At 27.8% G+C, this 15,914-nt stretch overlaps 1 long non-coding RNA gene across 1 annotated transcript; it reads left to right on the top strand.

The window, feature by feature from the left end:
- Nucleotides 1–8,868: 8,868 nt before the first annotated feature.
- LOC114181544 lies at nt 8,869–10,580 on the top strand. The gene is made up of 3 exons (XR_003603842.1): nt 8,869–8,966; nt 9,075–9,145; nt 10,372–10,580. It is a non-coding gene; the product is annotated as an uncharacterized LOC114181544 (long non-coding RNA).
- The last annotated feature ends 5,334 nt before the right edge of the window (nt 10,581–15,914 follow it).

Raw genomic sequence — 15,914 nt, 5'->3', positions numbered from 1 at the left:
AGTGGCTAAACTCCATTTCATTGGGGTTGGATGTAATGTACTTAAACTCATTGTAGTTTCATCTATGCAATAGAATCTCTTTCACTGTTTTTGTGTTCTATCTACATTATTTTCGTGCATGATGGAATATCTATGCGTTTTTGTGGTATCTAATCATTGGAAAGTGTTTTGGAACCTTAGACATGGATAGAACAATCTAGAGGTTTGGTTCTAGACATTGACCAAAGCTTTTGGTCATTCTAGACATCGTTTTTATTGTGTCTTTTGTGTTTAAACATCTAAAGGATTAGTATTTTTACATAAAAGTTCAAAACATGCCCCTAAGGGATTAGGGTTTGAATACCTTTGATGTCAATGCTTGACTAGATGAGAGATATATATTGTGAGATGATTGCTTAGAGTTTTGGTCATGAATTCCAACCCCAATGAGTCTTTGCCTTGATTATTTTATCACTTTAAAGTTTAGAAATATTTATGTTTTCACTTGTTTCAAATTAATCTATGGTTACATTCAATGCTTAAATTAGTAAGTATGCCTAGTTAACCAAACAAACGCAATTCTCGTGGGAAAACGATAATTAGACTTATCATTTTTATTACTTGCACAACTTGGTACACTTGCCAAAGTCTTAACACTAATGAGACAATATAAAAAAAAAAAGAATAACAATGATAATAATAAATAAATAAATAGTAATAATGAATAAAAACTACAAATAATATATATATATACACATAATAATTAATAATATATATAATAATTAAATATAATAAATAAATATGTATATAATAACTAATATTAATTGTCAATATTAGTTATAATAATAAAAGGATGTACAAAAGAAATAAAAATATTTTTTTTAGTTTTTTGGGCCTGAAGAGGATTAATCCTCGCTCCTGCTACGTATCTTCATATCTCCATTCACCATGGAGAATCAGAGTTACGTAACTTTTTATGAAAAACCTATTTGAGAAAATATTTGATTGTTATTTGGTGAATTTTGAAAACTTTTTTATGTTTTTTTGGTATTTTTAATTATTTGAAAATTAGTGTCACACGACACGAACAACCTGGATAGACACAAAAATTAAATAAAGAAAACAATTTTTTATCTTTAGTTATTTATATTTTTTTATATTTTTTAGAAAAAACAATTTGAAAAATTGGTGTCACACGATGTGAGCGGCCGATCAAACACTAAAAGAAATGAAGAAAACCATTTTTTATGATTTTTAGAATAAAATATTTATGAACAATATAAATAATATACCTTAAGCAAAAGGCCCAAGTTAGGTGTAAAACAAAATGCGTTCAATATTAAAAGATAATATAAGAAAAAAGGAATGAATAAATTAAAAAAATAACGGTAGTGGCATACCTTCTACACTTCTCAATTCCTCTTCTCTTGTATCAATATCACCTTCTCATTTTGCATATTATAACTACCTTTTTCTTTTTGTGTCTTGCCTATTTTTCTAATTTTTGTTCCAAGAGAGATAAAAAAAAAGAGGTGTGTCTGTGTGGGTGGTAATAAGAAGTAGAGAGAAAGTGTAAGAATATTTTGTTTTCTTTTTCGATCCTTTTTCATGGGAGAGATTGTTTATTTATATTCACAAATTGCAATATCAATGTAATCATTACCTTACTTATAATGAACAATATAAGAAAGAAATTGGTCATGATAGCAGCACATTATGGGAATAAAATCATAGCAAATCATAGCACAATATCAAACAAAATCGATAATATTGATTCTAATCATTAATAAATCAGAGCACAAAATCAGTCCCAATTAGTAATATTGATTCTAATTATATGAAGAGATATTGTTTTTAATTATTAAAATCATATCACTAATTTATCTATTTTAATAAAGGATAAGGATAAAATATATGTTGAGTTGTTGGGCTCAAGAATAAGAGTGTCACAAATAAAAATAATTTGGACTCTTCCTTCTTCTTCTTTTACTTATTTTTTATCTCTCTCTTTTTTTTACTAAAATTAAAGTTTGAAAGTCCTTGAAGAAAAATTAATTTCATTTTTTTATTTAACATTAACTAAAAAACATTTCATTTTTTTATTTATTTTTTCAAAAATAAATTTATTCACCTGGACGAAATTGGGTGTTGACAGCTGCCCATTTTTATTTATATTTTACTAGATAATATTAAAGTTTGACTTTTTCATATTATCGTAGTAAAAGATAAGTAAAGATAGAAACACTAATTTCGTTCGGGTTACAAAAGAAGACAAAGTTAAAGACAAATTTGACCATTCGAAAGGAGATGGTCTCTATCTGAAAGAAAGGAACTAGGTGACCATTACCAAGTAAAGGGTCTCCATCTAACACACCTCTGTTTTTTTTTTACTTTTTTGAAAAAAAAAACAAATTAGACCAATCCTGAGGGGAGGGTATCTATCCAAAAGATTCAACGACCATTACCATGTAAAGGGTCACGACCTGAAAAACCACATTTTTTTTTTAATTTTTGAAAAAAAACATATTAGACCAATCCCAATGGAGGGTCGAGATTCAGTGACCATTACCATGTAGAGGGTTCCAACCCGGGAAACAATATTCTTTTTGCAAATTTGACTTTTTGAAAAAAAGATTAGACCAATCCCGAAGAGAGGGTCTTTATCCAAAAGATTTGGTGACCACTACCATGTAGAGGGTCCCGATCTAAAAATCACATTCTTTTTGCAAATTTGACATTTAAAAAAGAGATTAAACCAATCTCGAGGAAAAGGTCTCTATCCAAAAGATTTGGTGACCATTACCATATAAAGGATCCTGATCTAAAAATGACATTCTTTTTGCAAATTTGACTTTTTGAAAAAAAGATTAGACCAATCTTGGGGAGAGGGTCTCTATCCAAAATATTCGGTGACCATTACCATGTAGAGGCTCTCGATCTGACAAATCACTTTGCTTTATTATTTTCTTTTCTGACTTTGTAAAAAAGAAATTTGACCAATCCCGAGGAGGAGATCTATATCGAAAGGAAAGAAATTAATGACCATTGCCTCGCAAAAGGTCTTGATGTATAAAAGAAGAACCTAAATTTTGCTCTTGAAGTGTCGACAAACAATACGTAAATGCCTAACATTTCAATGATTCTATAGGTATCATGGATGACATGATGTGATGATGCATGAAATATTATGATTTTCTTTTTGAACCTATATGATGATGCATACATGGATGCATGGATGAAATTTGCTTTTTTTTTTTCATTTTTCAATTTTCCTTTATTTTAATTTGATAGCAAGGAAAACTAGGCTTAAAGGCTAGAAAAAAACTGAGCTTGAGGCAGATAAAACTGGGTTTGGGTGACCAACGTGGAAATTGGGCTTGGGGTTAGTATGGAAACCAGGCTTGGGTGCTAGTGTGGAAACTAAGTTTGGAGTCCAGTATGGAAACTGGGCTTGGGGACCAGTGTGAAAACCTGGCTTAAGGACGAGTGTGGAAATCGGACTTGGGGGCCAGTGTGGAAACTGGGCTTAGGGGCCAGTGTGAAAATTGATTTTAGGGTATATTGGTCATTCATATGAATGAAGAGGACTATAAATTTGAGAAACATCATAGAAACAAATTTGTGTATTTCTTTTAATTTTCTTCCTTCTAAAACGAAAGGATTCAATAACCATTCATATGAGTGAAGAAGGTTTTGATTGGAAAGGTGTAAAATATTTTATTCACAAATATGAATGACTCGTGTATGCATGACTTAGTATGATGTATCAAATACCTTATACGTGAATTTTTCTTTTTGCACTTTTTTGAAACAAATTCGATTTGATCCTCATTTCATTGTTATTTCGAATTCATAGAATCATTCTGCTTTGAAATTATTTTACTTTTCCAAATCATTTATTTGGTCTAAGCAGTTTACTAACGAACCTTTCTTTTAATCATTTCTTTTGAAATACTATTTGAATGACAAGCATAAAATTGTTAAGGGTTTGAAAAGGCTTGGATGAGGTGCTGATGATTAATTAGGAAGTTGCCCCAATTTGAATTAGTCTCGGGGCACAAAATATATTTGGGGTTTCCCTAGTTATTGATGGTATGAAGGAAATGATGGTGACTTTAAAAATTTGCCCCTAGTGTGGGAGCCTAGGATGGTTTTAAGGTGCAAAAGCATGTTTGGCTTCTCCCAATTGAGGAGATTGAAAAATGACGAGGTCTTCACAAATTGCTCCTAATGTGATCACATTCTTCAATGTAAATAAATGTCCCAATTCAAAATGAATGGGAATATCTCAATTACAAACAAAGTGACTGTCCTAGTTTGGATTTGGAATTGATAAAGATGGACTATTTTAAGGTTGGTCAAAGTTTAGGCTTAGAACAAGGATAGTCTAGGAGCAAAGATGGAGTTTCATAAATAATGAATTGAAAGGGAACAATCCAAATTTAACATGATTGCTTGATTTCTCGTGCTAATTTTGGAGTTTTGAAAACATGTCAACCAAATATAAACTGCTCATTTGTATTTTTATATTTGCATGTTGCATTCTTTCAAAAAACTTGCTAAACTCGAAGTCAAAATGGTATCATCTTAGTCAAAAAAAATTGAGCTTATGAATTTTGAGAATTGCCTTGTCACAAAATAACAAATTCATCAGTGTAACTTTGTAAGTTCCAAAATGTCATCGTAATGTTATCCACAAACTCTGGATTGATTCTCGTGGCATCACATCCATTTTTCTCTTCTAACATTAGAAAAACAAATGTCAACCCTTATAATAGAAAAACATTAAATCCCAATGTTGTCCACAAACTCTAGATTGATTCTCGTGGCATCACATCCATTTTTCTCTTCTAACATTAGAAAAACAAATGTCAACCCTTACAATAGAAAATCATTAAAGTTAGAAAGATATAAAGTATCAAAACTTTCCATTTTGGCCTCGTTAAGAGTGTTAATTTATTTAAGAAACAAAATACCTACATTAAGAACAGTTGTTTGCCATACACAAAACCAACATTTTATTTTTGCTTTCAAAGTCTTGTGCTGATAACTACTTGTTTACAACTAGGATAATTTGAACCAGGAATTTTTGTACCACACCAAAATATTTTGATGAAAGTGGAGAATTTTAGCCAAGATAACATGAATAATGCATAACTCATAATCAATTAATCATGACATACCTTTTTCATTTGTGCTCCTGAATCCTAGTCAAGAGGCACTTGAGTCAGAACATTCCTTTCTTTAAGTTCTTACATGTTGCAACAAAATTTCTCTCTTTTTGTTGGCACTTCAAAGTAAAAAACCAACAAAAAAAAGTGTTATTATCTAAATGCATCACAAAATCAAGAAACAAATTGAACAACAAAGAGTAATTACAAAATCACCACACTCCAAAATGAAAAATTAGACACCACAAAAATAAAAATAAAAAAATTAATCTACTTGATGACAAGATTTTCATGTTCCTCCAATTCAAAAGAAAGGACTGGCCGAAACATTCTAGGAGTTCTTAATCCGTTTTCAAATTCCTTGACAATACGATATAAGAGATTATATTGTTTGTCTCATCGCTTCCTATAAAAATAACTCCAAAATTAATTCATGAATTAAATACAAACTCAAAAAACAAATAGATAAAAACGAAAAGAAACCTACAAGAAAAAACTACAGTTGCAAAAGTCTCAACACTTCAAATATGTTCAATTAGCCAATTGTGCCACCTCTTCGACATTATCCCTATACCTAATTTTCCACAGGAAAAACCTCTTTAAAAAAATAATATATATATATATATATATATATATATATATATATATATTAAGCAAATCCAATTTATAGTATTCATTGCTGTCTTAGAACTAATACAAAGAAAAAAAAACATGTAGAATATGATGGGATTTCATCGTTAAACTCTCCAAATATTTCAGTTATAAATTAGTTTTAATTCTTATAAATATAAAAGTGAATGGTTAAACCATAAAACAATAATTCTCTAATTGACTTTACAAATTTAAATTACACACATTATTATATGAAAAAAAATTATGAACATATTTATTCACATATTTTATCTAAATGTTCCTCATATCCAAAACAATATTTAGTAACACTACTATAAAATCATAAAAAAATAAAAATAAGATAAAATTTAATAAATTTACCCAATTAAAAAAATAGTGATCAAAAATTATAAAATTAATATATTTTTTTATAAATACTAAATATTGCGTCACACAAACAATGCATGTTAAAGTATAAAACTTTGACACATGTTATCATAAATTTCTTTAAAATATCATACTCACACTTGCTATCACAATCTATATCTATATCTATATCTATATATATATATATATATATATATATATATATATATATATATATATATCCATGTGAATAACTATAAAAAAACATCCCTTCAAACGAGTCAAATTCACTTTCAAATAAAAATCATTATTAACTAAAGATAAAAAATATAATAATCGAATAATCAAACATCGAAAAAGTAAAAGTGAATCAAAGATAAAAAAATATATAATTGAAGAATAAACATCAAAATAGTGACAACACACTAAAATGAAAGGTTTACCAAGTTCAGAACAAAAATGTAGACTCTACTTATTTATTCTGCGGCAATCGAGATAAAGCAAGTATTTGAAAAAAATTTATATATTTGAAGATATAAAACACATTTATATTTTGTGAATACTATTTATAAAATGTAAGTAAAGAAAAATTACCGCATGCAGAAACATAACAACTTCGAAATCTTTCTTGAACCAAAACCTGTGATGAAATGAGCCATTTCTTCACGGATATGTATGAAAGAAATTGCACTTTATGTGGATATAAATGACAGAGAGCATATAAAAAAGTTGTTAAAGGTAAATGAATACAGTGAGAGATGCCATGCATCAGACCAAAACTATTTTTCTATCAAACTTTCTTCCACTTGACACTATGTTTTCTCAAATTATCTCGAAGAAAAAGGAGGAAAAAAGAAAAATGAAGAAACAAAGAGAAAAAGAAGAGTGAAACATATTATGCAAGAACTAATTAATAAGATAAGTTACCTCTTGAGCACAAGCGATGCAACTTTTTTTCCTTTTTAGCGAGGTTAGAAATTTCTTTTTCTTCCTCTAAAGAAAATGAGTTAGTTATCTTAAAGGAAAGGAACGAGACATATTCTCCGAAGAAGGAATGAAATGAGTTAGGTCTCTTAAAAGGAATGAAACATTAATTGATTTGGAAGAAAAAACAAAGCACCATTGCCATTACCAATTCAAATGTCTGGCTTGGAACCACAGGCTTTAGAAACCGATCTCACATGAATTATTTTTGTTTTTTTTTAATTGTTTATGTTACTGTTGAATTTTAAAATTAAGATTTTATTTTTTGGAAAATTATATTTTGATTCTCATTCTTTACTTCTTGAATCTCTGACGTGATTTTAGTGTTGATCATTAACTTTTTTGAAAAAAAGAAAATAATGATACATTAATCAATAATCAACACTAAGTCACGTCAAGAAATAAACGAATAAAGAATGAGAATGGGAATTAAATTATCATTGACTTTTTTTTATCATATTTTTTTCATTCTTTTCTGAATCATTAGTTTACTACTCCTATGTATCCACTAAAGTATAAAAAAAAAATTGTATGTTTTAGTTTTTTTTAGTTTTTTTTTTACTGTTTGCAGAGAAAGTTTACGAACAAATATCTCATATTTTATTTTCTTCTATAATTTATTAATTTAATTTAAATTATTTTTATCTAGCTGTTAAATTTAATTTAATTTCTTTCTAATGTTTTAGATTTTAAAAAAAAAATCTCATGTAATAGATAAATCTAATATAATTAAAAATATAATCTATAGACTTTATTTTTGAAATCCTTTAAATATTAAAATTTGCTTTACTACGAAGAGTTTAGTAACAAAAAAAATATGAGTCGTGTAATTTTTCTAATTTATAATAATATGTTGAAATATAATAATAAAAATAAATATAAATGGATAGAGATAGAGATAGAAAATAAAACTTGTGATTTCCACTGTTCTGAAAACATTTAAATTAAATTTTAAATATAAATTTTCAAAATTTGAAATCATACAACATGGGATTGTTATTTTGTTTCTGTTACAATTTTTATCCATCTCTTAATACTTTTTACTTCTTTTCTTTCATTATTGTATTTAAATAAGAGAGTCTCAATGAAGTATATGAATTTGTGATACTCCCTAAAAAAACATTAAATATTGAACTACATCAACTTCACTTCTTTTAAAATTTTAATCATATATTTAATTCTTTACTTCATTCTTTTTAAGTAATTTCACTTACAATAAGTTTATCATTTAATTTTACTTTTCTAACAAATTATATTAAAATTTTAACAAATTAAATTATTTTAATCATATACATTTGATAAATTTAATTTAAATAAGTTATTTTTCGACTTTATCTTTTTTACCATAAATCTATTATTAATTTACAAAACTACATTTTTATTACTAACTAATTTAGTCTTTTTAATTATTAAATTTAATTTAAATAACTAATAATTTCAACAAATAATTATCTAATTAAAATTTGAATTTTTTTATTTTATACATTTTAAATTTTAAATTTTTTATAAAATTTTACTAAGAAGTTTTATACTTCTTTGAAATAAAAAAAAAATCAATCTAACAATTGAAAATTAAAAAAAAATTAATCTCATATAATTTATTACATAAAAATAAAATCAAAGGTCAATTTGTAAGCCCCCTTTTTCTTTCAGCATGTGAGTTTTGGGCCTGGCCTTTTCGTAGGCCCAAGGCCAGTCTTGTAGGGAACCCCTGCACTCTACCAGCTCATTCACTCTCACTTGTTCCTTTTGCAGAAACTGTTCCCTCTCACTCACCCTTGAACTCTAGTTAAGGCTCTGCTAGGGCATAAGTTCCCTTTCCCTCCAACTAGCTACCCTGCTTAATACTCTCAAGTAAGTTGAACCTTGACTTCATCCTTCCTCTTTCCAGTTAAACAAATTTGGGTTCGTCTTAGGTTCTTCCTAATACCCATTCTTAACTTCGTGAGTGTTCTTTTTCAGTTCTGTAGATTTATCCGGAACTCGTTTTCTCTTGCTTGGGTTGCCGTTCTCTGTGTTAGTATCTAAAAAAGGTAAGGGAAGCTAGATACTTTGTGTTTTTAGGTTACTTTTCATATTTCTGGACTGTCTTTGTGTCTGTGATGCTTGAATGATGTTGTTGGTTGTATATAAATGTGTGGTGCGTGTGTATGTTGGTTGAGCAAGAAGTTACATGTGCTAACAGGTGAGAAACCTACTAATCTCGCCCAAGCGAGTGACCCTCGCCTAAGCGAGAGTAGCAGGGACTCACCCCTGAATTCTAGCTCGTTTTGTCGCCTAGGCGACTGGTTTTTTAAATTTGAGCGAGGCGCAGTCTCGCTTAGGCGAGACGCTGTCACCTAAGCGAGAACCCGCTGGAACCTTGCAATGGCCACTGTTACACTCTCGCCTAGGCGAGAAGGGGTCGCCTGAGCGAAAGAAACCCTTTCGCCTGGGCGAGGACCTTCAGATTGGACGAGAATCCGTGATAGAGGTTGTTGTGTTGGCTGATATGATTCTATGCATGTATTAATTATTTCTTTTGCTCATAGTATGTGACCATAATTAGTATGTATGCCTGAATGGGACTGGAATGAAAATGCTGTCATGTAATAAGCTATGATTTCCTTGGATTGATCGTTGGTATGCATGTAATAAGTATGAAATGAGAAACATGATATATTTGTGGATGGAATTTCATGACAATTGGGTGATTGTAAGGCATGCGGAATGTGTTGAAAGGAGTTTCATGGGGAACTCTTGGTGACATATATATATATATATATATATATATATATATATATATATATATATATGCCTAGTGTATACCTTGATATAGGAGATGTCTAGATAAAGGAGGGTATCCTGAACTCTAATAATTGTTCACGCTCACATAGAGCAGAATGGTTATTGTGGTGAGAGTGGCAGGAGGTCCTGGTCTTGGGACATTTTGGGCCCAAGACAATAGAGGATTAATCTTGTGTGTGGTTGGGTGAATACCCTTTGCGTCTAAACTCTGCAGAGTTTAGAAACCAGCACAGACGCATACTTTCTTTAAAATCCTATATCAAGTGTATGATCCGGATATCGAGTCATAGTAACTGCATTTGATTGTTCTCGCATGATCTGAGTGCCTTTTGTTAAATGTTAATGACTTGCCTTGCCTTGTACATGCTCTATAATTTGTTAACCAATATTTTCACACTAGCTTACCCTTTTATCTTCGTGTTGTGCTTGTCTTGTTCCTCTTTTGCAATGATCACCATGTTGGTGGGAGTAGATGGGAAGCTTGGGGAAGGTGGACCTGACGGTAACAGTGGTGCGGCGTAGAGGGCCCCGTCACCCTTGGCTCTTGGGAGCAGTTTTTAGATGGCAGTAGTGCTTTTTGTCATTCCTAGTTCTAGGAGTCTTGATTGGTGTAACTGTTGAACTTTTGGATTATGTTTTGTTTATGGCATGGTTGTATGCCCAGTTTTCATTGCAAGTACTTCCGTGGATGACTGTAAGAGTGCCTTCCTTGGCTTTGGCTTTATTTGTCAGTTTTGTTCTCTACTGTTATAAATATGTGATGTTTTATTTAGTAGATTAATCTATTTAAATGGGACGTCACACAATTTTGTTTCAAAACTACAAAAATATTAGAACTAGCAAAAACTAAAACAAATATATATATATATATATATATATATATATTTGTGTTAAGAGTATTTTTAATTAAAAAATAAATTTACTTAATTTTTATGTCTTATTATATGTAACGTTTTTTTAATACACGGTAATATTATTAAAATTATCTTTTTTTTATTTTACTTCTTTTTGTATACAAATTTTTTTAACCCCTATAGCCATTAATTTGTTGAAGACATAATGACCATATTAAATAACAATAAAGAGGAAATGTAAATAAACATTTTTTCATAGAGATGAAAATAGTAAAAGTTATAATCCATTGAATAATGACCATATTAAATAACAATAAAGAGGAAATGTAAATAAATATTTTTTTTATAGAGATGAAAATAGTAAAAGTTATAATCCATTGAGTATCAATTTAAAATAAAAAGATATTTCACATTAAAAAAATTTATTGAATTAAAAAATTTTGTGCTGACCGATGAATCATTATATTAGTGACTTTGTTAGAAAAAAAATTTAAACCTTTAAGGAAGAAGTGTTATGAGAGGAATTTTCATTTCTAACAATTTTTTGTTTTGAACTAAAAAAAGAGACAAATTTTTGAAAGGATTTAAATGAGTTGATTAACTTGTTTTTGTTGAAAATTTGAATGGATTTAGATAAGTTTAGATTCCCATATTAATAATTTATCCATGTCCATGTACTTCTCTCCAATATTATATTCTAGGGATGTGTTAGAGAAGATTAAGATCACACTGCATATGAGACATCATCTCAAAATTAGGGTTGTTATTATTACATAATAAGAAGAAGGTTAATATGGATATTAGCACATTCTAATCATCCTCTTACTAGGCTTAGCCTACTTGACATAAGTCCATTCAAGTAAAAGCTCAAAAATAAAATGGGCATTATTGATTCAAGCTATAATAGATTCTAAGCTATCAAATATGATTCAAAATTGCATTGTTCAATTCGGCTAAGACTCTCAAATGAACTAGATATTCTTGAATTAAAAAACTATTCGGTTAAATAAAAACACAACAATAAAAACTCAAAGAAGGGAATTGTTAGGCGGTAACAACCATTATCCTAGGAAGAGTTATTGAACATGGAAGACAGGAAAAACAAGCGCCTATTTTCATTCATTGTCCTAATTCACTGTAGGAAGTCATATAAGGGCAAGAAGTTATATAAATAAAGGTCGTATTGCAGTACATTTGAGCCCAAAACTATTGATAATAATTAACGAAACTCTAATAAATATTATATTCTTTAATCCTTATGGTCTTTTGTATCTTGCGTTTGTTCCAAAATTTCTTTTACACCTTCAAATATTTTTTAAATCCCAAAATTATCTTTGACCATTTGAGCAAAGTCACTTAAATCACACCCCCAAAATTACTTTCATATGTCAACTTCCCACGAAGGATTCGAATATAAAAATATATTACAAGAAGTCGACATCCAGAAAAGAATACTGCAAGATGTCAAAATATATTATCGGAAGTCGACTTTCGAAATATAAAAAAGTTAGACTTCCAAAATATATATAATACCATAAATCAATTTCCAAAATATATATATATATATATATATATATACACATTTATATTTTCTTAATTTAAAGTTTAACTATTTTTAAATTTTATTTTATTTAGTTTAATTTATTTTTTAATACATTATATAAAACAAAAATTATATATATATATATATTATATGTTTTATTTTATTTTTTTAAACAAATATTAAAAGATAAATAATAAATAAAATAAATAATAAACTAAATAAAAATAATTAAAATTAAAAAAATAAATTAATATATATATATATATATATTTCATTTCTTTAATTAAAATATTAAAATATTATATTTTTAAATAAATTAAATTGAAAAAAATTAATTTTTAAGAAAAAAAAACTATGTACATATATAAATATATATTAATATTGTATTTTATTTTTAAAATAAGTAATAAAAAATAAAATATTATAATATAAATAAAATTAAAAAAACTAAGAGTAAAAAAATTAAACATAATTAATAAATTAAAAAACAAAAGAAAAAAAAGAAAAAAAAAAATATATATATATATATATATATATATTATTGTGTTATTTCATTTATTTATTTCTTTTTTATTTTGTTTAATATATATTTTAAAAATAAAAGATTTATATATATATATATATATATATATATATATATATATATATATATATATATATATATATATATAATATAGCCCAATCAAGAGGATGGGTGTATTTGTTATTTGATTTTTTACTATTTTTAAGGAAATCTTTAAAATTGTCTTTAATCTATATAAACTCTAACCAATTTTTCAAGAATTACTCCTAAATACAATGCCTCTACACAATTACACAAAAAAAATAAAAAGAAATTTTTTTTATATATATGTTGATGTAAAAATCCGTTTATATATATTCTGATATTCACATCCGGTGTGTTTATGTATATATATATGTTTTGGATGTCGACATATGGTTATATAATTTCTTTAACCGGATTTCAACATTTGAATCGTAAAAGTAGTGCAGATTTTAAGTAGCTCAAAGTTAAAAGGGCATTTTAAGTAATTTGATAAAATTTGGGGGTGCTAAAGAAATTGTTGGAGGTGTAGGGAAAAACAACCTAACATTATCGTTGGTGCAGGAAAAACTTTGTCTACGAAGTTGGAAATGGGCTAGGTCAATTGAGGGAATGGATACTTAGGCTGCTGGGATATGGTTTGGTGGCGGGTTATAGAATAGGTCATAGTTGTTGGAAGGTTATTTGGGTGGATGAATGGTTTTCGTTAGGATGGCAATTAGGGTCTAGTCTGCGGGTCCGGCTCATAGAAAAAATGCGGGGCAGGTCAGTGAGTCCGCAAGTTCGCGCGGACCGGTCCGCAAGTCCGCATAAAATTAAAAAAAAAAAATTTGTACTTGTGTATATTAATTACTTCTTTTATGGACTCTTGCATTAATATTTCAAATTTTTGTATAACTGGAAAAGACAAGTATTATGTAATTTTTAATGTGCTAAAATTTAAAGAATACATTGTGTATGTCATAGTATGAATATGATGAAAATGTTGAATTATCAATTTATCATCTAATTCCTCAAAGTCTTTACTTAATTTTGTGAACTTCTTAAACTTTCTCAATTTTTAAACATTGAAAGTTTTATCATAAAAAAAATTAAAAAAAAATTAAAAAAAAAAACGGGCCAGCCCGCAGGCCCGCGGGCTAACGTATATGTGGGGCGGGATAGAGTATGCAGCCCGCATAAAATGTACGGGACGAGACGGACCGGCCCGCGATGTGCAGACCTTATGCGGGACGGACCTAAACGGACGGCCAACATGCATTGTCATCCCTAGTTTTCGTGGATTCCTAGGAGTATTAGGGTACTAATGGTTTTCGTGGATTCCCAGGAGCAGTAGGATAGTACAATTGAAACAGTTTCAACACTAAACAAGTCATTATTATCGTACCATGTCATGAACTGAATTTCTCAGTTTCTCCTAATTTCTACATTTCTTTTTAACAAAATTTAAATTTCATTTTACATATCACTACTCTCCAAAATGCAACATGAAAACTTACGAATTAAAAAAAAATAAAAAAATACTTGCTGGTGAAATATTTTCCCTAATTTGAATTCTATAAGAATTTGAAAGATTTTATTTCATGTCACCTATTACAAGTTCTTCTGTGTTTTAATCTCGATCAAAAGATAATCCAACATTTATGTTGAATTAAGAGATTGTTACAAGAATAAAGTATTATTAAGGATTAAAAACACAAACAGACACCACATACTTTTTTTGGTTGATTTAAATTAACCTTTTTTCTCGTGCAACAATGAGGTTTGTAGTAAAAAGAAATTGCAAAAATAATTTAAATTAACCTTTTTTAGTTTGAATACATTGCATCTAAATTTAGATTTTTAATCAATGTTACTTCAAAAATTGTAGTAGTGCAAAAAGTTATTGACAAAATATTTTTTCTATAAAATATTCGAATCTAATTTACTGAATATTAAAGACAATTACAGAAGACCTAATTTAATTTAAAAAATGTACTATATCGTATTTTAATTAAGGAGGTTAAATCAAAACAAATTAATTATATCTTATTCTTTTAATCTCTAAGACGTTTTCTACAAAATACCAAATTTCAAACTTAGACAATATCTATTTTATGATTCTTTAAATGAATTAAACTATGTAGTATAAATAATTTTTATAAATGACCTTACATATTACTAATAATGGAATTATATGCTTAAACACTATGTGCAAAAATATATGTGCATCGACACATATATTTTATAAATGTAATAAGTAGATTTTATAAAAATACAAAAATTAGAGTACGTGCAAAAACATAAAATATGTGTATATCTAGATTTGTCTAATTAGTGCATCATTGTCTAATTAATATACAGACACACTCATCTAATGTGTATTGTTAAACTTGTGCGATCATTATGTTGACAGACTCATCTAATGTGTATCACAAAACTCATCTAATTAAATAATGGATAGTGTAGTCTAATGTATATTAATAGCCTCGTCCAATATATATATATATATATATATATATATATATATATATATATATATATATATATATATATATATATGAATAGACTTGTCTAATGCATATTGTTACACTCATTTAATTAGTGACAAACTCATATAATATATTTTGCTATACTCATTTATTCACTGTATTCTTAGACTCGTGTAATCAATGTAATATATGAAATGACTCGTCTAATATATTTTTTTGAAATTTACGGTAAATATAAAATAATTTTACTTAAACCCTTGTTAAATCAATAAAGATTTATTAAAAAAGCTTACAAAAATACCTTGAAATATATTTTAAAAATGATTTATTTATATTCGTTTATAAATATGGATAATAATAATAATAATAAGATATGACGTATATAGAATGTAAAAAAATACTTTTTATTATTAAAACAATAGTATTTATAGTAAAAACGAAGGCATTTCTTTATTTATAACGTAATTTATGATGAACAAATAAGATGCTATATAAGTTAAGGTTAAAAAACTATACATTTCTTCCTCTCTTTTACATTAGAGAAGAAGGAAACAATTTTAATCTGCACATTCAATTATTTACTATAAACAGTTAGATGTAAAG

The sequence above is a fragment of the Vigna unguiculata genome, chromosome 4 (assembly GCF_004118075.2).
Source record: "Vigna unguiculata cultivar IT97K-499-35 chromosome 4, ASM411807v1, whole genome shotgun sequence".
Lineage (NCBI taxonomy): Eukaryota > Viridiplantae > Streptophyta > Magnoliopsida > Fabales > Fabaceae > Vigna > Vigna unguiculata.
Note: the sequence above shows the minus strand (reverse complement) of the source record. Positions and strands in the feature narration are given on the sequence as shown.